The following is a 26307-nucleotide window of genomic DNA, read 5'->3' as shown; positions in this document are numbered from 1 at the left end:
AGGATGTAGGTGTTTGCATGAAACATCCAAGCCTCCTCTGTAACCAGCTTGCCTGGTAGAACACTCCCTCAACGTGGTGAATGGAACCCAAAGGATCCTTCCTTCCAGTACTGAGACATTCTCTGTCCCTGAATCATTGAATGTGGCTCACTCTGCTCCTCTTGTGTGCCACACGGCTGAGAAGCAGTGAAGGGGAAGGCTGAATGCATAGGGAAAGACCTAGTTTTGTACGCCTGCAGCCAAGTGAACAAGCGGCATACGTAAAGGAGAGGGGTAGTAGAGGAGCATTGTAGAACACCCACCACATGACAACCCATGTTGCTTTGTCATCACATGCTCTTGCTCTTTCTCCTTTCCCCGTTCACACATTCTTCCTCTTTCTCTCTCGCTATTTAATCAGTGGGCAGAAACGTACAGCCTCTCTCCATTCCAACACTCTCTCTGTGGCAGCAGTACAACATGGTAGCAGCACAAAACATGGTACAAACATTATTGGGCACAAACAGCACAAAAGGCGAGAGGGGTAGAGACAACAATACATCACACGAAGCAGCCACAAGTGTCAGTAAGGGTGTCCATGTTTTAGTCTTTGAATGAAGAGATGAAGATTAAATTGTCCAGTTTGAGTTTTTTGCAGCTCGTTCCAGTCGCTAGCTGCAGCGAACTGAAAAGAGGAGTGACCCAGAGATGTGTGTGTGCTTTGGGGACTTTTAACAGAATGTGACAGGCAGAACTGGTGTTGTCTGCCTCTCGCTCTCTCTCTCTCAACAATCAGCTGACACATGTCCAGACAATAAGGATTTAACAGCCAAACTGCAGAAAAGGGTTTTTCTCACATTAGAAAATCGAAGAAAAAAAAAGTATCTGAATAGTGAGCATCAATAACAACATTAGGGAGTTGGTGTATTCCTTTACGTACTATGCACTCTTATACAAAAAGGTGCTCTCTAGAACCTTAAAGGGTTCATTGGCTGTCCCCATGGGATAACCCTTTGAAGAACTCTTTTTGGTTCCAAGTAGAACCCCATCTACAGAGTGTTCTACATGGAACCCAAAAAGGTTCTACCTGGAATCAAAAAGGGTTCTCCTGTGGGGACAGCCAAATAACCCTTTTGGAGCCCTTTTTATTTAAAGAGTGTGGGCCAATATGCAACCACAGAATTCTGAATCTACCTGCCTGTTTTACAGGTTTCACTAAGAATGGGTTAAGAACCTTCAGCTAATTCCTGAAAATTTAGCTAGTGCCTTGTGCATTATTTAAGAGATAATTAAACCCTAAGGCCATTTGATTTCCCTCAGGTATAGAAGACTTATGTTCCTTATTATTTCACACAACACCAATAACATGTCCCTCTAATACAGAATGACAAATGTACTTCTAAAGTACTTAGCAATTTAATAAACAGCAACTGTATTGTGCTGAAATCAATAATAGTTCTGCAATGGTAGACTTTGAAGTGTAGAAGTTGTTTTGGTTTCATTGCCATAGTTATAGGAGGACAACAGTACAGTACATTCAGTAAAACCTAATAAAAACACCACTGAAGATGCAAACTTACCAAACTGACAATGATACATTTGACTCCTGATAAGAGTACTAGATGAGAACAAAGTGTCCATAGATGAAAATGATGACAAAGCGCACAGATAACGTCACACACATACAGGCCTTATTGATGATTGAATCTAATGAAACACCTTGATCCGGCCTTGTGTGGTCTCTGTGGTCACCTGGGACAGGTTTCACGCATTCCTTTACTTCGAGGCACCACAGATCGATAGGTGCTGTCTGACTTCCTGTTTAATATTTAATAACTATGCATTGATTGGTGGACACACAGCATTCCAGAGGGTTGACACTCAATTACTGTCAGTCATAAAGCTAAATAGGACGGCTTACACAATACTGTACGCTTTGTAATGCTCTTTTCACCAGAGTCTTTATTGTACACTGGCCACTTTAAAGTAATGTGTTTGTCATTATTAAACAGAATGTGGGTAATCCAATAATGTGTTTATTTATTTGTTCCCACATTAAGTTGTCCCTGTTGTTTACTCTGGTTGCAAGTAAATAAAACAATAGATTTCTTAGTGAAATTCCACTAACAAAATTTATTATGGATGATGAATCAATTCAGATGTCATTGAGTCAATATTCAATATTGATGTACTGTGGCAAGACAGTTCTAGCTAAGACAATGAGAATGCAATAGCAGATGAAGAGACATTGTCGACCACCGTGTGTATGAAACAGGTCACACACCAGCTGTCACATACCAGCAGTCAGAGGGCGTCACTGCCCCATAAACGGGTGATGTGAAGTGGCCAGCAGCAGTTAGCTAGTGGACAAATGTCATGTATCATGGTACTGGCAGTGCCCATACTGCTTGAGAAGGAGAGCGATAGAGATGCTGCCATAGGAAATAAAGGGAATCTGCGTCCCCTGTATATAGAGATGTTAGTACATCACAGAGTACAAACATCTTAGAATCCGAAATGGAACCCAATACCCCCACCAACTCCATACCCTACATGGGATGCACAGAAAATTAAAAACAAAGGAATACATTTTCTCCTGAGCTAATAAGGGTTAGGGTTAGGGGTCACAAGACCTAAGTTAGAGCCCTTCAAACGATAGCTGAGGCTCTTAAACAGAACATCATCTCAGGCATGTGTAATAAAAGCGAAGGTGTGAGTTTGTCAAGTCACCGTGCATGCTCACAGGATATGAGAATATGAAAAGGAATGGAAATATTCCTTCCATGCAATACGATCCAGGCCACAGCTCTCACAGCCTGTGGTATTTTGGAATGAGTGACTGTTTTCTGTACTTTAAAGAACATACCTACCCGCTATGAAATGACAAGTTGAGGTGTCATCTTCGTGGAATCCCTTGGAAACCAGTAAGAAATTAGGTCATGAGGTCAGAGGGAGCTTTTCCCATGGTGAACAGTGGGTGCATCCCACCTGATCACAGCTACAGTACAGTAAGTAGTACAGTATGCTCATTTCCTGATGACGGCTCACCGCTCTTCGTACTTTCCGACTTCAACATCCCGATGTCTGCCTTCGATTCATTTCTTTCCAACTCTCTCTTTCCCCTCCTTGCCTCTTTTCACCTCACCCTTTCTCAGTCCCCTCCCACTTACAAGGCAGGCAATACACTTGACCTCATCTTTACTAGAGGCTGCTCACCTAGTAATATCACAACAACCCCCGTCCAAGTCTCTGATCACTACTTTGTTTCTTTTTCTGTCTCCCTTTTGCCATCACAATCCTCGTGCTCTCTCTCCCACTACTCTCTCCTCTTCTATCCTACATAACTAAAAGTATGTGGACACTTCCACATCAAACATCTCATTCCTTTGCTGCTATAACAGCCTCCACTCTTCTGGGAAGGCTTTCCACTAGATGTTGGAACATTGCTGCGGGGACTTGCTTCCATTCAGCCACAAGAACATTACTGAGGTCGGGCACTGATGTTGGGCGATTAGGGCTGGCTCGCAGTCGGGGTTCTAATTCATCCCAAAGCTTGAGGTCAAGGCTATGTGCAGGCCAGTCAAGTTCTTCCACACCGATCTCGACAAACCATTTCTGTATGGACCTCGCTTTGTGCACGAGGGCATTGTCATGCGGAAACTGGAAAGGGCCTTCCCCAAACTGTTGCCACAAAGTTGGAAGCACAGGATCATCTAGAATGTCATTGTATTCTGTAGCGTTAAGATGTCCCTTTATTGGAACTAAGGGGTCTAGCCCGAACCATGAAAAACAGCCCCAGACCAATATTCCTCCTCCACCAAACTATACAGGCACTATACATTTGGGCAGGTAGCGTTCTTCTGGCATCCGCCAAACCGATATTTGCCTGTCGGACTGCCAGATGGTGAAGCATGATTCATCACTCCAGAGAACGCATTTCCACTGTTCCGAGCACCACTCCAGGCAACGCTTGGCATTGTTCATGGTGATCTGAGGCTTGTGTGCAGCTGCTCGGCCATGGAAACCCTTTTCATGAAGCTCCGAAGAACAGTTCTTGCCTTATGTTGCTTCCAGAGGCAGTTTGGAACTCGGTAGTGGGTGTTGCAACCAAGGACAGACAATTGTTTCTGTGAGCTTGTGTGGACTACCATTTTGCGGCATTGTTGCTCCTACACATTTCCACTTCACAATAACAGCACTTACAGTTGACCGGGGCAGCTCTAGCAGGGCAGAAATTTGACGAACTGACTTGTTGGAAAGGTGGCATCCTATGACGGTGCCACGTTGAAAGTCACTGAGCTCTTCAGTGTTGCATGGCTGTGTGCTAGATTTTATACACCTGTCAGCAATGGTTGTGGCTTAAATAGCCGAATCCACTAATTTGAAGGGGTGCCCGCATACTTCTGTATATATAGTCTATCATCTTTCCCTTCTGCTAAATCCTTCTCCCTCCTGTCTCCTGATTCTTCCTCTTCAACCCTACTCTCCTCCCTTTCCGCGTCCTATGTCTCGCAGTGTCCCCTTTCCTCCCAGCCAGCACGGCCCTCCCCTCCTGCTCCGTGGCTGAGTGTCTCATTGCGAGCTTACAGAACAGGGCTGAGGGCAGCTGAGCGAAAATGAAGAAAAACTACATTTCCGGAGGACCTATAATCCTTCCACTCCCTCCTCTCTACCTTCCCTTCCTTTGTATCCGCTGCTAAAGCCGTTTTCTATCACTCTAAATTTCAAGCTTCTGCCTCTATCCCTAGGAAACTCTTTTCCACCTTCTCCGCCCAACGACATCCGCTTCTCAGTCACTCAGACGGGTCACTCAACCGAGACTGCTCTTCTCTGTGTCACGGAGGATCTCCGCACTGCCAAAGCTAAATCTCTATCCTCTGTTCTCATCCTCTTAGATCTATCTGCTGGCTTCGGCACAGTGAACTATCAGATCCTCCTCTCCACCCTCTCAGGGCTGGGCATCTCAGGCTCTGCACACCTAGTGAACCCAGTGACATCATCAGAGTGTGACATATGTTTGTTGTTGTTGAACGTTGTCGAACGCCGAAACTCAAACCTGTCGAACGCTGAAACCTGAACTAAACACCTCGGACAGTGTTTTTATATACTTTTATTTTATTTTGAATCCTGCGGCTCTGCTATCTGTCCCGGTATACTGCCAGATTCTGTATAGGGGGAGAGACACGAAAGCCCAGCCTGCCTAGCTGGCTCAAATGGAGGCCGCTGTTGAACGTTTCCAACGTTGCAGGAGCTGCGATTACTTTGCTTTGTTCCGGGAGAATGTAGACTGCATTGACTTTCAATGTAGCAACTGCTTGCTTGTGGAAGACTACAGAAGCAAAGTAGCTACTCTTAGCAAGCAAGTAGCAAACCTACATAAGCTACTGGGGAACCCACGCCCACCTACTTTTTATTTTTCTTCCACCCCAGTAGCCAGACGCCGCTCTGGTCTGGTGGAAGTTTCGCCTCTGTGTCGGCTCTCCACAGCCAACTGGCCGGAGCTAGGCAGGGTTCCATCCCCGAAGGGGTCTCCCCCTTCCCTGGAGAATGGAGCTGATCTCAACCCAACCAACCAACCAGCCATGGAGGTACGTCACTCGCCGTGGAAGTCGAAGAAGGTGTCCTCTGGCAATAGGGGTCTCCTAGGAGATGTTGAGCCCCGAACTGACACAGACCAGAAACAGCTTTGCCTCCCAGGATCCAGAGGTTCCGGCGCCTTCGTTCGTGGTGGCATCCCAATCAAGATCGGATCCGGAGGTACCTGCGTCTTCATCCTCAGCTCTGTCTCCCTCTCTGGTGGCTTCTATCTCAGGTTCAGTTCCTGGTAGCTCCCAACCTCACCAGACCGTGAGGCTGCCTGAGAGACCGGCCCATTTAACATCACCAGCTGTCATCATAGGCAGCTCTATGGTGAGAAACATCTCGGTTCCCAAGGCAAAAACCCTGCGCTACCCAGGAGCAAGAGTACAGGACATAGCAAAGCTGCTTCCGACTGTTCTACCACAGATGCCGGGAGTTGACACTGTCGTAGTCCATGTGGGGTCCAAAGGCATCAGGAGGCTAGCTCTGAACATTTGACATTTTATTTTAAAGAACTGATTTTAGCATTAAAAGACTCCACAAAACGGCCAATAACTTCAGGTCCAGTACCATCGCTGGGCCGCGGGTGTGAATGATTCAGCAGACTGCTGGCATTACACATCTGGCTAAAAGACTGTAGCTCTGCTGGAGTCACTTTTATTGATAACTTTGACACCTTCTGGAAACAGAAGATGTCCTACAGGCAGGACGGAGTACATCCAAATCATCTTGTCTTCTGGACTCATGCATTTCAAGGCTGCGTTGAATCAATGACTGGTAAATGATCCAAGACCAGCTCAGTTAATCCCTACCATTGTGACAATAAGTTGTCATAATGCTCCATCAAATGTACATGATCTTAGGGGCATTGGCAAACACAATGTAAGTAATTTAATTTATGTACCCCTAATTACACCGAATACATCTGTTTATCCTACAGCTATTGTAAGCAGTAATCATGAGCCTATAAACCAGAGTTACACTGTTAGCACTGAGGCGGTGTGCAATAGTAGGAAGACCACTTTATGCAGCTCACCCTGCACTATCAGCATGAGTAAGTCTACCTCTGATAAGTTCCCCAGTAAAGCATTAAAAACAATCAAGCAACCCCGAAAAGTGCTAAAAATAGCCCATAATAACATATGTAGCCTAAGAAACAAGGTCCATGAAGTCAAAAACTTGCTTGTAACACATGACATTCATATTCTGACTATCTCTGAAACTCACTTAGATAAAACCTTTGATGATACAGTGGTAGCAATACATGGTTATAACATCTACCGAAAAGACGAAAAGGCGGTGTTACGGTCTATATTCAGAGCCTTATTCCTGTAAAGCTTAGAGACGATCTAATGTTATACACTGTTGAAGTAATATGGTGTCACGTCCTGACCATAGAGAGCCTGTTATTCTCTATTTTGGTTACGTCGGGGTGTGACTGGGGTGGGTCATCTAGGCAATTATATATCTATGTTGGCCTGGTATGATTCCCAATCAGAGGCAGCTGTTTATCGTTGTCTCTGATTGGGGATCATATTTAGGCAGCCATTTCCCATGTGTGCTGTGTGGGATCTTGACTACGGAGAGTAGCTTGTTAGCACTATTATTAGCTTCACGTTTAGTTTTTCTTCTGTTTTGTTTGATGAGTTTATTATTAAACGTGGAATTCTACACACGCTGTGCCTTGGTCCAATCATTATGACGATCGTGACATATGGCTACAGGTTCATCTGCCTCACCTAAAGCCCATTCTTGTGGGAAGCTGCTATAGACCACCAAGTGCTTACAGTCAGTATCTGGATACTCACACCCTAAAACACATAGATCCCCTGAACGCAGCTCACTCTCCAGATCCCAATCACCTGAACTCTAAACACCTGTTCACATACCTGTATGTCATTATCACACACTATTTAGTTCAGTTCTTTGCACCCCATCACTGTGAGGTATTGTTTGTTTTGCGACACACGTCCTTCAGCGCTCTGGTTTTCCCCGTGATTTATTCCTCCAGTGTATGATAGTTCTTGCCTGCCTCACTAACGATGCCTAACGACTACGTTACTAGCCTTTTCCCTGCCTGTACTGTTGCAATTTTGGACCCCCTGTGTATGACCTTCTGCCGATCCTGGACCCAGCTACCTCCTGTGGTCCTCTGTAATAAACTGCTGCGCCCTGCGCTTGAAACCAGCTCTCTGTCTCCCCTCATGTTCATTACATATTCACTGAATCAGATGGCTCATTCATCACAAAGCCCACTGATATTGCAAACTTTGTCATTGGCTTCTTCATTGGCAAGATAAGCAAACTTAGGGATGACATACCAGCAACAAATGCTGACACTACACATCCAAGTATATCTGACCAAACGATGAAAGACAAGAATTGTACTTTAGAATTCCATGAAGTCAGTGTGGAAGAGGTGAAAAAATGATTGTTGTCTATCAGCAATGACAAGTCACCGGGGTCTGACAATTTAGATGGAGAATTACTGAGGATAATAGCAGACAATATTGCCACTCCTATTTGCCACATATTCAATTTAAGCCTACTAGAGAGCATGTGCCCTCAGGCCTGGAGGGAAGCTAAAGTCATTCCACTACCCAGGAATAGTACAGCTCCCTTTACTGGCTCAAATAGCTGACCAATCAGACAGTTACCAACCCTTAGTAAACTTCTGGAAAAAAATGGTGTTTGACCAGATACAATGCTATTTTACAGTAAACAAATTGACAACAGAATTTCAGCATGCTTATAGGGAAGGACACTCAAGCACAGCACTCACACAAATGACTGACTATTGGTTGAGAGAAAATGATGATAAAATGATTGTGGGGGCTGTCTTGTTAGACTTCAGTGCAGCTTTTGACATTATTGATCATAGTATGCTGCTGGAAAAACTGTCAGGATTTTCCTGTGGTGAAGTAGAGGACCAAAACGCAGCGTGGTTATATTGACTCATGTTTAATAAAAACAGATAAACATGAACACTACAAAACAATAAACGTGGAAAACCAAAAACAGCCCTATCTGGTGCAAAACACAGAGACAGGAACAATCACCCACAAACACACAGTGAAACCCAGGCTACCTAAGTATGATTCTCAATCAGAGACAACTAATGACACCTGCCTCTGATTGAGAACCATACTAGGCCGAAACATAGAAATACCCCAAAACATAGAAAAACAAACATAGACTGCCCACCCAACTCACGCCCTGACCATACTAAATAAATACAAAACAAAGGAAATAAAGGTCAGAACGTGACAGTACCTCCCCCCCAAAGGTGCGGACTCCAGCCGCAAAACCTTGACCTATAGGGGAGGGTCTGGGTGGGCGTCTGTCCGCGGTGGCGGCTCTGGCGCGGGACGCGGACCCCACTTCACCATTGTCTTAGTCCGCTTTATTGTCCGCCTCCGTGGCTTTCTAACCATGGCCACCCCTCTCAATGACCCCACTGGACAGAGGGGCAGCTCGGGACAGAGGGGCGGAAGCTCTGGACAGAGGGGCAGAAGCTCTGGACAGAGGGGCAGAAGCTCTGGACAGAGGGGCAGAAGCTCTGGACAGAGGGGCAGGGCTCTGGCGCTCTGGGCTGAGGGGCTCTGGCGCCTCAGACTCCGGCAGCAGCGCCGGACAGGCGGAGACTCCGGCAGCAGCGCCGGACAGGCGGAGACTCCGGCAGCAGCGCCGGACAGGCGGGAGACTCCGGCAGCAGCGCCGGACAGGCGGGAGACTCCGGCAGCGCTGGAGAGGAGGAAGGCTCTGGTAGCGCCGGACTGAGTAGCTCTGGTAGCGCTGGAGAGGAGGAAGGCTCCGGCAGCGCTGGACAGGCGGGAGCCCCTGTAAGGATGAGCCGGAGAGACAGCCTGGTGCGGGGGGCTGCCACAGGAGGGCTGGTGCGTGGAGGTGGTGACGGATAGACCGGGCCGTGCAGGCGCACTGGAGCTCTTGAGCACCGAGCCTGCCCAACCTTACCCGGTTGAATGGTCCCGGTCGCCCTGCCAGTGCGGCGAGGTGGAATAGCCCGCACTGGGCTATGCAGGCGAACCGGGGACACCGTGCGCAAGTCTGGTGCCATGTAAGCCGGCCCAAGGAGACGCACTGGAGACCAGATGCGTAGAGCCAGCTTCATGGCACTTGGCTCGATGCCCACTCTAGCCCGGCCGATACGCGGAGCTGGAATGTACCGCACCGGGCTGTGCACCTGCACTGGGGACACCGTGCGCTCCACAGCATAACATGGTGCCTGCCCGGTCTCTCTAGCCCCCCGGTAACCACAGGAAGTTGGCTCAGGTCTCCTACCTGGCATAGCCATAATCCCTGTGAGCCACCCCCCAAGAAATTTTTGGGGCTGACTCTCGGGCTTCCATCCGCTCTGCCGTGCTAGTTCCTCATAATGCCGCCTCTCTGCTTTTGCTGCCTCTAGCTCGGCCTTGGGGCGGCAATATTCTCCTGGCTCTGCCCAGGGTCCTTTCCCGTCTAGAATCTCCTCCCAAGTCCATTTCTCCACGTAGTGCAGCCTCTCCCACTGCTGCTGCTGCTGCTCCTGTTGCTGCTGCCTCTGTTCCTTCTCCTGCTTTTGCCGTTGCCCATTACCACGCCGCTTGGTCCTGTTGCGGTGGGTGATTCTGTCAGGGTTTTCCTGTGGTGAAGTAGAGGACCAAAACGCAGCGTGGTTATATTGACTCATGTTTAATAAAAACAGATAAACATGAACACTACAAAACAATAAACGTGGAAAACCAAAAACAGCCCTATCTGGTGCAAAACACAGAGACAGGAACAATCACCCACAAACACACAGTGAAACCCAGGCTACCTAAGTATGATTCTCAATCAGAGACAACTAATGACACCTGCCTCTGATTGAGAACCATACTAGGCCGAAACATAGAAATACCCCAAAACATAGAAAAACAAACATAGACTGCCCACCCAACTCACGCCCTGACCATACTAAATAAATACAAAACAAAGGAAATAAAGGTCAGAACGTGACAAAAACGTATATGTTATGACTTACACCCCGTGCTATAATGTGGATAAAGAGTTACTTGTCTAACAGAACACAGAGGGTGTTCTTTAATGGAATCCTATCAAATATAATCCAGTTAGAATCAGGAATTCCCCAGGGTAGCTATTTAGGCCCCTTGCTTTTTACATTTTTTACTAACAACATGCCACTGACGTTAAGTAAAGCAAGAGTTTCTATGTATGCGGATGACTCAACACTATACATGTAAGCTACTACCGCAACTGAAATGACTGCAACACTCAACAAAGAGCTGCAGTTAGTTCCAGAGTAGGTGGCAAGGAATAAGTTAGCCCTAAATATTTCAAAAACTAAAAGCATTGTATTTGGAACAAAACACTCACTAAACCCTAAACATCAACTAAATCTTGTAGTAAATAATGTGGAAATTGAGCAAGTTGAGATGACTAAACTGCTTGGAGTAGCACTAAGATTGTAAACTGTCATGGTCAAAACATATTAATGCAGTAGTAGCTAAGATGTCTATAATAAAGTGATGCTCTGCCTTCTTAACAACACTATCAACAAGGCAGGCCCTACAGGCCCTAGTTTTGTCGCACCTTGACTACTGTTCAGTCGTGTGGTTAGGTGCCACAACAAAGGACAATTGGCTCAGGACAGGGCAGCACAGCTGGACCTTGGATGTAAACAGAGAGCTAATATTAATAATATGCATGTTAATCTCTCCTGGCTCAAAGTGGAGGAGAGATTGACTTCATCAGGACTTTTATTTATGAGAGGTATTGACATGTTGAATGCACCGAGCGGTCTGTCTAAACTACTAGCACACAACTCGGACACTCATGCATTCCCCACAAGACATGCCACAAGAGGTCTCTTCACAGTCCCCAAATCCAGAACAGACTATGGAAGGCACACAGTACTAGATAGAGCCATGACTACATGGAACTCTATTCCACATCAAGGTGGACATGGAGAGGATCTGTGTCAGCACCACGTACTCTCATGACTGGTGTCCCCCATGAGAGAACTTCTACCTCCTTACCTCCTTCTACCATCCTTATTTTGAACCTGTGAGGAGTTCAAAGTAGACCAAACTGATGTAAAAATAGACGAGTTTATAACTCCGGAGGGTTTATGAAGAGACACAGCAGGAGTAGCCTAGGCCCGTTTTAAAATTACATGAGCTTGCAAGCATTTATTTGAAAAATTCCTACATTTTAGTTTCACGGTGCATTAGACTTATGTATAGATAGAGGCACTGTGCAGTAATGGCCGTGTGTCTTCAGTACCGTGACATTATTTATGAATAAAGAGTAAATGTCCTAAGGGGGATAGAAGGTCCAATGCATATTTTTTTCTCAATATCATATAGCGTCTGGGTAACAATTGCAGATGCACTCCAGGATCTTAAGCACAATAAATTTGTATCATATTGCACGAACTGGATTCATAACATATGACACGAATTGCAATAATCCTATGACATCATACAAATTGCAAAATTCTTAAAATGAACATATCACACAAAATGGATAACGTTATATACAAATAGATGACATTGTAAACAAAAAAAGAGACATTTTTAGGCTCGTGAGCACCACATTCAAAACTAGAAATTATACAAATGTTCGAGAGTGCATCTTTAAGTACTTTACTGTGATTGTTTCAATTAAAATGGTCAAAAATGAACAAGAATAACTTCTTAGCAAAGAGCAATTTCTCAAGGAAGACTTTTGCAATGACTGTATGTGTAATGGATCTCGTCCTCCTCTTCTGAGGAGGAGTAGCGAGAAGGATCGGAGGACCAATGCGCAGCGTGGTAAGTGTCCATAATGTTGAATCAAAATGAACACTGAAATACAAAACAACAAACGTGAATAAACTACACAAACGAAACAGTCCCGTGTGGCACAAACACTGACACGGAAAATAAACACCCACAACTCAAAAGTGAAACTAGGCTACCTAAGTATGATTCTCAATCAGGGACAACGATTGACAGCTGCCTCTGATTAAGAACCATACTAGGCCGAACACAGAAATCCCAAATGATAGAAAAACGAACATAGACAACCCACCCAACTCACGCCCTGACCATACTAAAACAAAGATATAATAACAGATTGGCACAATGGTTTGGAACTCTTTCTTATTGGTCTATTAACTAATTTACCGTGATGTCACCAGGCAGGTCAAAACTTTATCCCACCAAAACAAGCTGAAATTTAAACTCTTACATTAAAAGGGCATTATCATAATTTCCAAAGTACTATTCCAACCTCAATAGTGTGGTTATAGACGGATTCTAGCAAATGTTAGGAACAGACTCAATTATCCGGGGCATGGACTCTACAATATGTCGAAAGCGTTCCCATGTTAACTCCAAGGCTTTCCTCAATTGTTTCATGTTGGCTGGATGTACTTTGGGTGGTGGACCATTCTTGATACTCACAGGAAACTGTTGAGTGTGAAATCCCCAGAAGCGTTGAAGTTCTTGACACAAACCGCTGCACCTATCACCTACTTCCATACCTTGTTCAAAGACACATCTTGCCCATTCACCCTCTGAATGAAACACATACACCATCCAAGTCTCAATTGTCTCAAAGTCTCCCCCCTTCATCAACACTGATTGAAGTGGATTTAACAAGTGACATCAATAAGGGACCATAGCTTTCACCTGGAATCACTGTCTAGTCTATGTCAGGTGTTCTTAATGTTTTGTATATTCAGCGTATATATAAAACATAAAACACGTTTTTGACTGCACTGGTCATTTAAACCCACTGTGGATGGCTGTAATCCTGTTTACAAGGCAGACATGCGTTTGGATAAATACAGAATGGAGCATTAGGACCCTGTAATAATAGGTGTAGTGAGGAGGATTTCCCTTATCCAGTGCGCTCCCGTGGGAGACGGGCAGGACGCATGCGTTCCCTTTACTATCACCAGAGCACGATCGCAGGAACAATATAGGATGAACAATCATGTTACCTGCTTAAAGGCGCAGCGGGCTGTGTGAACAGCTTTTTCGGCTCACAGGACAGGTAAAAGTATACATATTTATGAGAGTGTATTCTTGAATGAATAAATGGGATTAAGGGTCAAAATAGCCTACTGTGGCAGGAGATTAAACAAATGCGGGGTCTTGACATTAGTGAAAGTAAAGCAGGCAATCGGAGTTTGGATTAGATCGACTCCTGGGATCAGGTAGCGTGCATGTTAGGCTATTAAAGAATATGAGAAGCCAACAACAACAACATCTGAGTATTTGATCCTAATGCAGGATGTGTAGACCGGACAGCTGCGCCAGAGGAACATTATGGCTTGGTTTAAAATAAGAGTGAAAATGATCCAATCTGAAATCAAATTCAAACAACCGAAAGTTTTCTGGGTTTCGAAAGCGACTGTGAGTTATGTGTCACCTGTTTTTCGAGTCCTCCTGTGGTACTAACGGGTTTGGTCCTTATCATCATGTCAAAAGTAATCCAGAAGAAAAACCACTGGATCACCAAAGTTACCGAGTGCGCGATGATTCGGGACGCTCGCGGGGATTTGAATGTAGAGCTGCGCGGTGGCGCGGAGAACGGAGAGTTTCCCTACATCGGGGAAGTCAGAGAGGATGTATTGGTTTATAAAAACGGACAATTGTCCGAGGGGGAGTTACTGCTGGAAATTGAGGGTCTCTCGGTGTCTGGATTACCCCTCTATGACATCTGGACTCTAATGAAGAGTTGCAAGGGTCCCCTCAGGTTGAAAACTGTCCGACAAGGTAGGTGTTCCAATCTGTTCGAAAGTATGTGCACACAACTTTTGTTGATCAGTTATTACATGAAAGACTGGGAAATGTTGGGATGGTGACCTTGCCCTGAACAATCCTCCCTTTCTCTCTTTATCTTAAACACACACACACACACACACACACACACACACACACACACACACACACACACACACACACACACACACACACAGAGCCCAGAAGAGAATGATTTTGTTACTAACAAGTGACATGAGTGATTGTTATAACCATGGAACAACCGAAACAGTACAGTCAGCCATGTAAAAAGTAGGCCAGTGGAATGTGACACTTTGGTAATCTTGTTTTCAGCAGCACAGGATCACTGCTTGACATAAAACCGCTGTGACAGTCATCCAGATTTTGTTTGTCAGTTGCTGGCCTGGCAAATAGAGCTAAAATCACCTAGGGTCAGAGATTAGACCACTCAAACCGGCTGGATAAACTAGTGTAGTACAGTCACTACACACAACCACCCAGCACTACACATAGAATGGAATGTCCGTTTTTTATAGTTTACTCATTTAGCTACTTGCAATTTGTCTCTCTCCCTACTACTTCCCACAGCCATGTCTGAAGACATTGTGACGCTGTTACCTTCTAGTTGGTTGTGGTTTTGCTGGGGCGTTGTGGACAGGGATGGACGTAAGCATCTGCCTCTGGTGCCAAAGGTTGCATTTTTGAATCCAGTGATAGAAAGTTGTTTTTGAGATTTTTGTTTTAAGCCGATCCCAAATCCTAACTTTAAGTATTTTGGAGATAATGCCTAAACTTAACCCTAATCAAAAGAGAACCATCGCACTCTCACAGAAGCTTCGCTGTTGAGTAAAACCTGCGAATTCAGACAAACAAAATGGGTTCGCACTCAAAAATATGTCACTTAAAGCTTAGTTCATTATTCATTGTTTTAAATGTTTTACTGCATCAGGGATAGCGTACACAGACGTTTCGGCTTTACATCCTTCAGTGGGTAGGTACAATTTTCTTTAATTGAAAACAGCATTTATAAAGAACTACAGATGAGCTGCAGGTGCTTCTAATCAGGGTTCCCACTCATCTGCCAATCAGCGATGTGGCTTTTCTGGTCTACCTTAATACAAGTTAGTCACAAAGCAATGCAGAATAGGGTATGGGAGCGGGCACAAATCAAATTCTCCAGGTGTCCGCTCACCTAAATACATCACATCAATTCATGAGAAAGCCCACCACAAAGGACACCAGGCAACGGCGTTCATAAATATTTGGGGCCAAGTGATGATGATATGCAAAATCTGATATGGACAGTGTTCTTGTATAGCAGTCTAAATATGGCTTATAGGAAAGAGGTGAAATCAAATTCTTTGTTTAAACGGCGTGGTGATACAGAATTTAATTTATATATATAGACTGTAGAAAGAAGCCTCAAATGCACAGCGAAGTTGATAATGTAAGATTTCAAAACTTTTAAAAACATGACTAGAGAGAGACTCAATGAATAGAGAAAAGAGCTGCTGTTTTTATGAGTAAGTTCATGTTTAAGTTGTTATTCAGCACTTTCATAAGCCATAAAATGCATGTTCTTGTCACGTTCTGACCTTAGTTCTTTTGTTATGTCTTTGTTTTAGTATGGTCAGGGCATGAGTTGGGTGGGTAGTCTATGTTCGTTTTTCTATGTTGTGGTTTTGTGTTTGGCCTGGTATGGTTCTCAATCAGAGGCAGGTATCGTTCGTTGTCTCTGATTGAGAATCATACTTAGGTAGCCTTTTCCCACCTGTGTGGTGTGGGTGATTGTTTTCTGTTTTGTGTCTTCACCAGACACGACTGTTTCGTTTTGTGTCATTCTCTTTGTTATTTTTGTTTTGTTTTAATAAATATCATCATGAACACGTACCACTCTGCTTATTGGTCCTCCGATCCTTCATACTCCTCAGACGAGGACGACGAACGTTACAGTTCTCCCTACTTCCACTCACGCTACAACCAGAACTGCAGCTGCAATGAATGAGTATAGCGAAGTGTTTCTATAAACTTGCATTGTTATTATCATCTTGTGTCTTTTTTAATATCAAGGAATATTTCACTTTCTCTGGTCATAGGGGTAACAACATTATTTGGTGCATGAGGCAGAAGATATGCAGTGCGACTGCAGTTTCACCATCAGCTGGAAGACTGTTTTCTCAGAGGAGGAAGGGAGAGGAGGGACAATAAGTCGGGTGGAATAACATTTCAAAATGGTCTGAGAAGCACAACATCGTCAGGGAGTTTCAAGCATAGCATAGTGGTAATTTATTGAGCCTATAGCTTACTGCACAAACCTCATTGCTACAGAGGATTATGTTTTTTAAGTCATGTTTAAAAAATCTGAGTGGTAGATCTCGGCTTGCATTTTGACTTAGAAAGTGATCTTGACTCAGAAAAGGTTGGTGACCACTGGTCTAAATTCGAGTAATAGGCTAAGCATATGTTAACTGGAGATTTAGCTTGCTACATGAGAAAACATGCCATGTAAAATCATATGTGGTCCGCTGGGAAACACTAACCAAAATGTTGGTTCCTACCTGTCACTGGCGTTTGAGTGGTCTACGGCACTGCATCTCAGTGCTAGAGGTGTCACTACAGACACCCTGGTTTGAATCGAGGCTCGATTGTGGGGAGTCCCACAAGGCAGCACACAATTGGCCCAGCTTTGTCTGGGTTTGGCCTGTGTAGGTTTAATATTACAATATGTGTTTTAATATCACCAATTATATGTAGGCTTATATGTAGGCTATTGAGCTTGTGTGATGCTTTAAGCACACTGTGGAAGCCAGCGATCGAAATAGCCTCACCAGAAGAAAGAAAGCTGTTCCCAAACCTCCAGCTCCCACTGCTGCTGGCCTTCGCAGATACTGCCCGAAGTTGCCGGTGTCATGACTTTCCCTCCTGGATGGAGATCAAAGCTGCCAGCTAACCGAAGGTTTCAAGATCCCCCTCTCCTGGGGGAGTTGGCAAGTTATATGACGGTCGTAAATATCTTGCAAGAACTTTCTCTCCCTGGCCATGCAGTATTGAGGGGAAACAACCCTTTTGTTACAAGAAAAATTTTCAACATCCAAAAGTGCATAATGAAACAATATTTCTAACACAAAGAATGTGAGAAATGGTCTGGAGGGACTTAAAGAACAATCATGTCAGATAATTTATTGTTTGGTGATATCAATAAACATGGTAACTTTAAGAGCTTTCACAATGTATATGTCATAGTTACATTTACATTTTGTAAAACCTATATGATTAAATATTAAACTATTTGTGAGATGATGAAATGAGATTTTAGCCTTCTAAATGAGATATAGACTTTCATATAGACTTTTTCCAAGTCAGTAACCACACCCACGTGAGCACAGATATTGTGGAAACGTGATGGAACCGCCCTCCAAGGTGAGAGCATAAAAGGACTGCTAATGAAATTTGCATTAGACCAAACCATGCCGGGCTGCTGCCGGTGTGTAGAGTGGTTCATAATCAACCATTGAGACCAGTACATTGCCGGGTTGCTACTGGTGTGACAGATGGTCTAAAACTACAAGACCCTCTGAAACTCGACGAGTGAAGAAGACTAGACTAAGATATGCACCGCATGCATCTCTGCATGTAAATTAGTCTAGAACTTTGACCAAAGACACGAGGAAGATCTTATCGAACGATCATTGAAACTTCTGATGTTTACATCAAATCAAATCAAATGTATTTATATAGCCCTTCGTACATCAGCTGAGATCTCAAAGTGCTGTACAGAAACCCAGCCTAAAACCCCAAACAGCAAGCAATGCAGGTGTAGAAGCACGGTGGCTAGGAAAAACTCCCTAGAAAGGCCAAAACCTAGGAAGAAACCTAGAGAGGAACCAGGCTATGTGGGGTGGCCAGTCCGTCCTCTTCTGGCTGTGCCGGGTAGAGATTATAACAGAACATGGCCAAGATGTTCAAATGTTCATAAATGACCAGCATGGTCGAATAATAATAAGGCAGAACAGTTGAAACTGGAGCAGCAGCACGGCCAGGTGGACTGGGGACAGCAAGGAGTCATCATGTCAGGTAGTCCTGGGGCATGGTCCTAGGGCTCAGGTCCTCCGAGAGAGAGAAAGAAATAGAGAAGGAGAGAATTAGAGAACGCACACTTAGATTCACACAGGACACCGAATAGGATAAGTATCACTGCTATTCTAACTTCCGCGACGCATATAAGGCCCTGTCCCACCCTCCTTTCGGAAAAGCTGACCACGACTCCATTTTGTTGATCCCTGCCTACAGACAGAAACTAAAACAAGAAGCTCCCGCGCTGAGGTCTGTTCAACGCTGGTCCGACCAATCAAAAATCAAATAAATCAAATCAAATTGTATTTGTCACATACACATGGTTAGCAGATGTTAGTGCGAGTGTAGCGAAATGCTTGTGCTTCTAGTTCCGACAATGCAGTAATAACCAACAAGTAATCTAGCTAACAATTCCAAAACTACTACCTTATAGACACAAGTGTAAGGGGATAAAGAATATGTACATAAGATATATGAATGAGTGATGGTACAGAGCGGCATAGGCAAGATACAGTAGATGGTATTGAGTGCAGTATATACATATGAGATGAGTATGTAAACAAAGTGGCATAGTTAAAGTGGCTAGTGATACATGTATTACATAAGGATGCAGTAGATGATATAGAGTACAGTATATACGTATACATATGAGTTGAATAATGTAGGGTATGTAAACATTATATTAGGTAGCATTGTTTAAAGTGGCTAGTGATATATTTTACATCAATTCCCATCAATTCCCATTATTAAAGTGGCTGGAGTTGAGTCAGTGTGTTGGCAGGAGCCACTCAACGTTAGTGGTGGCTGTTTAACAGTCTGATGGCCTTGAGATAGAAGCTGTTTTTCAGTCTCTCGGTCCCAGCTTTGATGCACCTGTACTGACCTCGCCTTCTGGATGATAGCTGGGTGAACAGGCAGTGGCTCGGGTGGTTGTTGTCCTTGATGATCTTTATGGCCTTCCTGTGCCATCGGATGGTGTAGGTGTCCTGGAGGGCAGGTAGTTTGCCCCCGGTGATGCGTTGTGCAGACCTCACTACCCTCTGGAGAGCCTTACGGTTGTGGGCGGAGCAGTTGCCGTACCAGGCGGTGATACAGCCCGACAGGATGCTCTCGATTGTGCATCTGTAGAAGTTTGTGAGTGCTTTTGGTGACAAGCCGAATTTCTTCAGCCTCCTGAGGTTGAAGAGGCGCTACTGCGCCTTCTTCACGATGCTGTCTGTGTGGGTGGACCAATTCAGTTTGTCTGTGATGTGTACGCTGAGGAACTTAAAACTTACTACCCTCTCCACTACTGTTCCATCGATGTGGATAGGGGGGTGTTCCCTCTGCTGTTTCCTGAAGTCCACAATCATCTCCTTAGTTTTGTTGACGTTGAGTGTGAGGTTATTTTCCTGACACCACACTCCGAGGGCCCTCACCTCCTCCCTGTAGGCCGTCTCGTCGTTGTTGGTAATCAAGCCTACCACTGTTGTGTCGTCCGCAAACTTGATGATTGAGTTGGAGGCGTGCGTGGCCACGCAGTCGTGGGTGAACAGGGAGTACAGGAGAGGGCTCAGAACGCACCCTTGTGGGACCCCAGTGTTGAGGATCAGCGGGGTGGAGATGTTGTTGCCTACCCTCACCACCTGGGGGCGGCCCGTCAGGAAGTCCAATACCCAGTTGCACAGGGCGGGGTCAAGACCCAGGGTCTCGAGCTTGATGACGAGCTTGGAGGGCACTATGGTGTTAAATGCTGAGCTGTAGTCGATGAACAGCATTCTCACATAGGTATTCCTCTTGTCCAGATGGGTTAGGGCAGTGTGCAGTGTGGTTGGGATTGCATCGTCTGTGGGCCTATTTGGGCGGTAAGCAAATTGGAGTGGGTCTAGGGTGTCAGGTAGGGTGGAGGTGATATGGTCCTTGACTAGTCTCTCAAAACACTTCATGATGACGGAAGTGAGTGCTACGGGGCGGTAGTCGTTTAGCTCAGCTACCTTAGCTTTCTTGGGAACAGGAACAATGGTGGCCCTCTTGAAGGATGTGGGAACAACAGACTGGGATAGGGATTGATTGAATAAGTTCGTAAACACACCAGCCAGCTGGTCTGCGCATGCTCTGAGGGTGCGGCTGGGGATGCCGTCTGGGCCTGCAGCCTTGCGAGGGTTTTAAACGTGTCAACCCTCGCAAGGCTGCAGGCCCAGACGGCATCCCCAGCCGCGTCCTCAGAGCATGCGCAGACCAGCTGGCTGGTGTGTTTACGGACATATTCAATCAAGCCTTATCTCTGTCTGCTGTTCCTACATGCTTCAAGAGGGTCACCATTGTTCCTGTTCCCAAGAAAGCTAAGGTAATTGAGCTAAATGACTACCACCCCGTAGCACTCACTTCCGTCATCATGAAGTGCTTTGAGAGACTAGTCAAGGACCATATCACCTCACCTCCACCCTACCTGACACCCTAGACCCACTCCAATTTGCTTACCGCCCCAATAGGTCCACAGATGATGCAATCGATCACACTGCACACTGCCCTAACCCATCTGGACAAGAGGAATACCTATGTAAGAATTATGTTCAAAGAGGAGCTGGAGGCAGCCAAAGCGGAGTGGCGATACTACGAGGAGTTGGCTCGAGGAAAAGTGCACGAGAGGCAGCCCCCCAATTTTTTGGGGGGTGGGGCACACGGGTAGATTGGCGAAGTCAGGTAGGAGACCTGAGCCAACTCCCCGTGCTTACCGGGTGGAGCGTCGTATTGGTCAGGCACCGTGTTATGCGGTGGAGCGCAAGGTGTCTCCAGTACACGTTCACAGCCCGGTACGTTACACAGCCCAGCTCCTCAAATCGGCCGGGCTAGAGTGGGCATCGAGCCAGGAGGGATGAAGCCGGCTCAGCACATCTGGTCTCCAGTGCGTCTCCTCTGGCACCAGCCATATAGCGGTGTCCCCGGTTCGCCAGCACAGCATAGTGTGGACTGTTCGAACTCTCCGCAATTGCCGGGCTACAGGGGGTATCAAGCCAGGACGGGTTGTGCAGGCTCGTTGCTCGAGACCTCCAGTGTGCCTCCACAGCCCAGTGCAGCCGGTGCCTTGGCCAAGGAAGAGGCCGCCTGTATGTTTCCCCAGCCTGGTGAGTCCTGTGCTTACTCCTAGAACCAAGCCTCCCTCCTGTCCGAAGCTGCCAGAGCCACCCTCCTGTCCGGAGCTGCCAGAGCCGCCCTCCTCTCCGGAGCTGCCAGAGCCGCCCGCCAGTCTGGAGCTGCCAGAGCCGCCCGTCAGTCCAGAGCTGCCAGAGCCGCCCGTCACTCCGGCGGCGCCAGAGCTGCCCGTCACTCCGGTGGCACCAGAGCCGTCAGGGTACTGTCATGTCCTGACCTTAGTTCCTTTTTTATGTCTCTATTTTGGTTTGGTCAGGGCGTGAGTTGGGGTGGGCATTCTATGTTTTGTTCTATGTTTTGTACTTCTATGTGTTTGGCCTGGTATGGTTCCCAATCAGAGGCAGCTGTCAATCGTTGTCTCTGATTGAGAACCATACTTAGGGAGCCTGTACCCACCCGTGTTTGTGGGTAGTTGTTTTCTGTCGTTGTATTGTGTACCAGACAGAACTGTTTCGGTCTCGTTCATTCTCTTTTGTTGTTTTTTGTCATTCAGTGTTCAGTTCATTTCATTAAATTTATGATGAACACTTACGACGCTGCGTTTTGGTTTGATCTTGACTACTCTTCCTCAGACGAAGAGGAGAATCGTTACACCTTTTCCATTTGGAGTGTCTCAACCATTTCTACTCATCTGCATGCCAGTTATGATTTTCATATGCACATTTTCGTGGAACTATTTCATGATTTTTATGATAAAGTCTTCATATCATATAATAAGAAATGTATTAAAATGAAAATTATACGAATCTAAATGTGACTTCTATTGCCAACTATGTAAAAATACCCAACATAAAGCCAACAAATAAAACATTGCAGAAAATATGAATATAAAAACAAATCACATTGGCTATGCATTGCCTGTCTGCAAGGAGCTTGAAACATTATTTCAGCTATCAACTGTTGGTCCAGGTCAAAGCTTGCGCTAACAAACTTGCAACATTGAGTTTCCTGACCAAGTGAGCTCCGGACAGACATGGACACAGCTGTAGAGTATTTGCTTAAGGGATAAGAAATAATCAGGTAGGCCTATTTTATGAAGATTCCACCTCATCAGAGCATGACATTTTTTCCCCTTTCACTCATAGTAGTTATTGAATGGGAGAGAGCTGGAAAGATTTCAAATAGGCTACATTGAGGAACTATTGTCATTGTCAATGAATGTAACAATAGACTTTGTTTACTTGTTGTTTGAGGTGAAGAAAAAATTACTTTGAGAAGCTCCGCAGCTCATTAGTGGTGGTGAGATAAGACAATCAGAAATACTATCAGATCACCAAATGGGCATATTTATAAGCCTATATTTACACGCAGGCCAGGTAGTCTAGTCCTACTTGTATGCATAATTACTCAACATTGATAGTAGCGTTCCAAACAAAACACAAGGAATAAATTGACAACTCATAAATGGAATTAAATTAACCGAAACTTGTTTCTCACAGGTGTAGCCTAGGTTGCGCGCTCCGCAAACAACGTGTCCACTCCGACAATGAGAACTGTATAAGACTGTAATAATAATATATTGAATACATGAACAGAAATTATCAAGGCACAGGCGAGACCCAAATGCAGACACAGGAGGCAGATGGTTGGAGTCTTACAATGTTTATTAATCCAAAGGGGTAGGCAAGGGAATGGTCGTGGACAGGCAAAAGGTCAAAACCAGATCAGAGTCCAGGAGGAACAGAGTGGCAGACAGGCTCATGGTTAAGGCAGGCAGAATGGTCAGGCAGGCAGGTACAAAGTCCAGAAACAGGCAAGGGTCAAAACCAAGAGGACTCGAAAAAGGAGAATGCAAAAAGCAGGAGAACGGGAAAACCGCTGGTTGACATACAAGACAAACTGGTACAGAGAGACAGAAAATACAGGGATAAATACACTGTGGAAAACAAGTGACACCTGGAGGGGGTGGAGGAGACAATAACGAGACAGGTGAAAATGATCAGGGTGTGACAGAAATGATGGTAACCAAACAAACATTGTAGATGAGATATTCTGGGAATTAACGGTAAATGTACTACTGGTGATACTTGTGTACCATCCCCGCGGCCTCCGCAATGGATTAGTCCACTGAGACAGGCATCAATCAAGACATGCAACTGCTAAACACAAAAATGATCGGTTGACCAACAGCTTATTGACCAAACAATCAACCAGTAGACTAAGTGGGGTCAGCCCTAATTGACTCAAGGGTTAGAATACTTGTATGTAATCAAGATATATTACATTTTTATTTATTTTTTATGTTAGAATTATTCTCCCACTTTGACAGAGTATTGTGTAGATTGTTGACAAATAAAAATCACAATTAAATACATTTTAATCCCACTTTTTAACACAACAAAATGTGGAAAAAGTCAAGGGGTGTGAAAACTTTCTGAAGGCAAAGCAGAGAATCATCAAATCCAGAGACCAGAGACAGTTTAAACAAAACACTGAGCTGTAATGTGAAGGAGATGTCAAAGCCCTCTTCATGCCTTTGCAAGCAGCCTCACACAAAAGTCAGCAAATTCCACTTGACTCTAATGAGAGGGGAGCAAATTAAGTTTCTCCACCTGGGAAACAAATAACCCCTCCATTGTACATTAACGTGTTGGGTTCCCGTTAAGAACCAGGGCTTTGCAGGGTCCATAGGGAGTTGGGCACGCCCTGTACTCTCATACCCAGACCAGGTGACAAGCAGTGGGGGCAGATTGGATCTCTTCCTCCACAGGTGGCTGTGGATCCTGTTACCCCATAATGACAAAGCAAAAAAACAGTTTTTTAGAAATGTTAGCAAATTAAGAATAATAATTAATAATGAAATATCACATTTCCATAAGTATTCAGACACTTTACTCAGTACTTTGTTGAAGCACAGTTGGCAGCGATTACAGCCTCGAGTCTTGAGTATGACGCTAAATGCTTGGCACACCTGTATTTGGGGAGTTTCTCCCGTTCTTCTCTGCAGATCCTCTCAAGCTCTGTCAGGTTTGATGGGGAGCATCGCTGCACAGCTATTGTCAGGTCTCTCCAGAGATGTTAGAAGTCCGGGCTCTGGCTGTGCCACTCAAGGACATTCAGAGGCTTGTCCTAAAGCCACTCCTGGCAGTCTTGGCTGTGTGCTTAGGGTTGTTGTCCTGTTGTAAGGTGAACCTTCGCCCCAGTCTGAGGTCCTGAGCACTCTGGAGCAGGTTTTTATCAAGGATCTCTCTAGTCTCCCAGTCCCTGCCACTTAAAAACATCCCTACAGCATGATGCTGCTTATGCAGGACCGAAATACTCAACTTGTTAGTAATAATGTTACCTGTTACTAAGGACAGTCAATTGGTCCTGACTCCTAGCAAAGGTCTTGATAATGGCGGGATAATTACATTTTCAGCTTGCAGGAATTGTGTACAAATCCTGGCACGACAGTGGGCATCAGGCTCCCGTCACAGTATCTCAGTGCATTCAAATTGCCATTGATAAAATTGTGTTCGTTGCCTGCCCGTACCATAATCCCACCGCCACCATGGGGCACTCTGTTCACAACGTTGCATTCAGCAAACCGCTCGCCCACTCAACGCCTTATACGTGGTCTGCGGTTGTGAGGCCAGTTGGACGTACTGTTAAGTTCTCTAAAACGACATTGGTAGCTTATGGTAGTGAAATATACATTCAACTATCTGGCAACAGCTCTGGTGCCAATTGCACGCTCCCTCTAAATGTCAGAAATCTGTGGCATTGTGTTGTGTGACAAAATGGCACATTTTAGAGAGGCCTGTTATTGTCCCCAGCATAAGGTGCACCTGTGTAATTATCATGCTGTTTTTCCGTTTCATGAAGTGCCACACCTGTCAGGTGTAGGGTTATCTTGGCAAATAAGCAACTTCCGGGTTGGAGCGAGCGGTCGCATCTGCACTCGGTCCGCAGGTAGTATTACATTTCATTACATTTCATTATAGTACAACGGTTTGATTTGTCTAATCTTAGCAATTTCTTCTTAGCTAGCTACACAGCCGTCTTTGTATCATAGATAATTGCGTAATTATCGTATTTTCGTCGCCCTAACGCAGTCTACACTGCCCTGCAGCTAGCCAGCTAGCTAACGTCCACCGTTAGCTAGTCCACCGTCTACCGATTAGCAGCACAACTATTACACTCAACTGAACGACTTGATTAGTGTAGTGTTAGCTAGCTACATAGTTGTCTTTGCTGTCTTCGTACCCAAGATAATTGTGTAGTTTAGAGTGTGTAGTTTTATGTCGTCCTTAACATAGGAGACTCTGCTAGCTAGCCAACAGCTAGCCAACGTCTACCGAACAGAACTTCTGCACTCAACAATCCGGTCGCATTTCGCTTCGCTCCACAGGTAGTATCACATTTTTCATTTCATTTCATTACAGTACAACGGCTTGATTTGTTTGATCGTAGCTAGCTACATAGCTAGCTACATAGCCGTCTTTGTATCAAAGATAATTGTGTAGTCTAGAGCGATTTCCTAGGTTAGTCAGCCAGCTATTGTCGTTCTTTTAACGCAACGTAACGTAATCAACACTGCTAGCTAGCCAGCTAGCCCCGAATAGCAGCACAGTAGAAACTATTACACTCAACGGAACGACTTGATTAGTGTCAACTAGCCTACTTAGTCAACAACGCAGCCTCTGCCAGCTAGCCTACTTCAGCAGTACTGTATCATTTTAATCATTTTAGTCAATAAGATTCTTGCTACGTAAGCTTAACTCTCTGAACACTCGTGACGTGTAGTCCACTTGTCATTCCAATCTCCTTTGCATTAGCGTAGCCTCTT

This window comes from Oncorhynchus nerka, linkage group LG7 (assembly GCF_034236695.1).
Source record: "Oncorhynchus nerka isolate Pitt River linkage group LG7, Oner_Uvic_2.0, whole genome shotgun sequence".
Taxonomy (NCBI): Eukaryota; Metazoa; Chordata; class Actinopteri; order Salmoniformes; family Salmonidae; genus Oncorhynchus; species Oncorhynchus nerka.
This window is presented reverse-complemented; position numbering follows the sequence as displayed.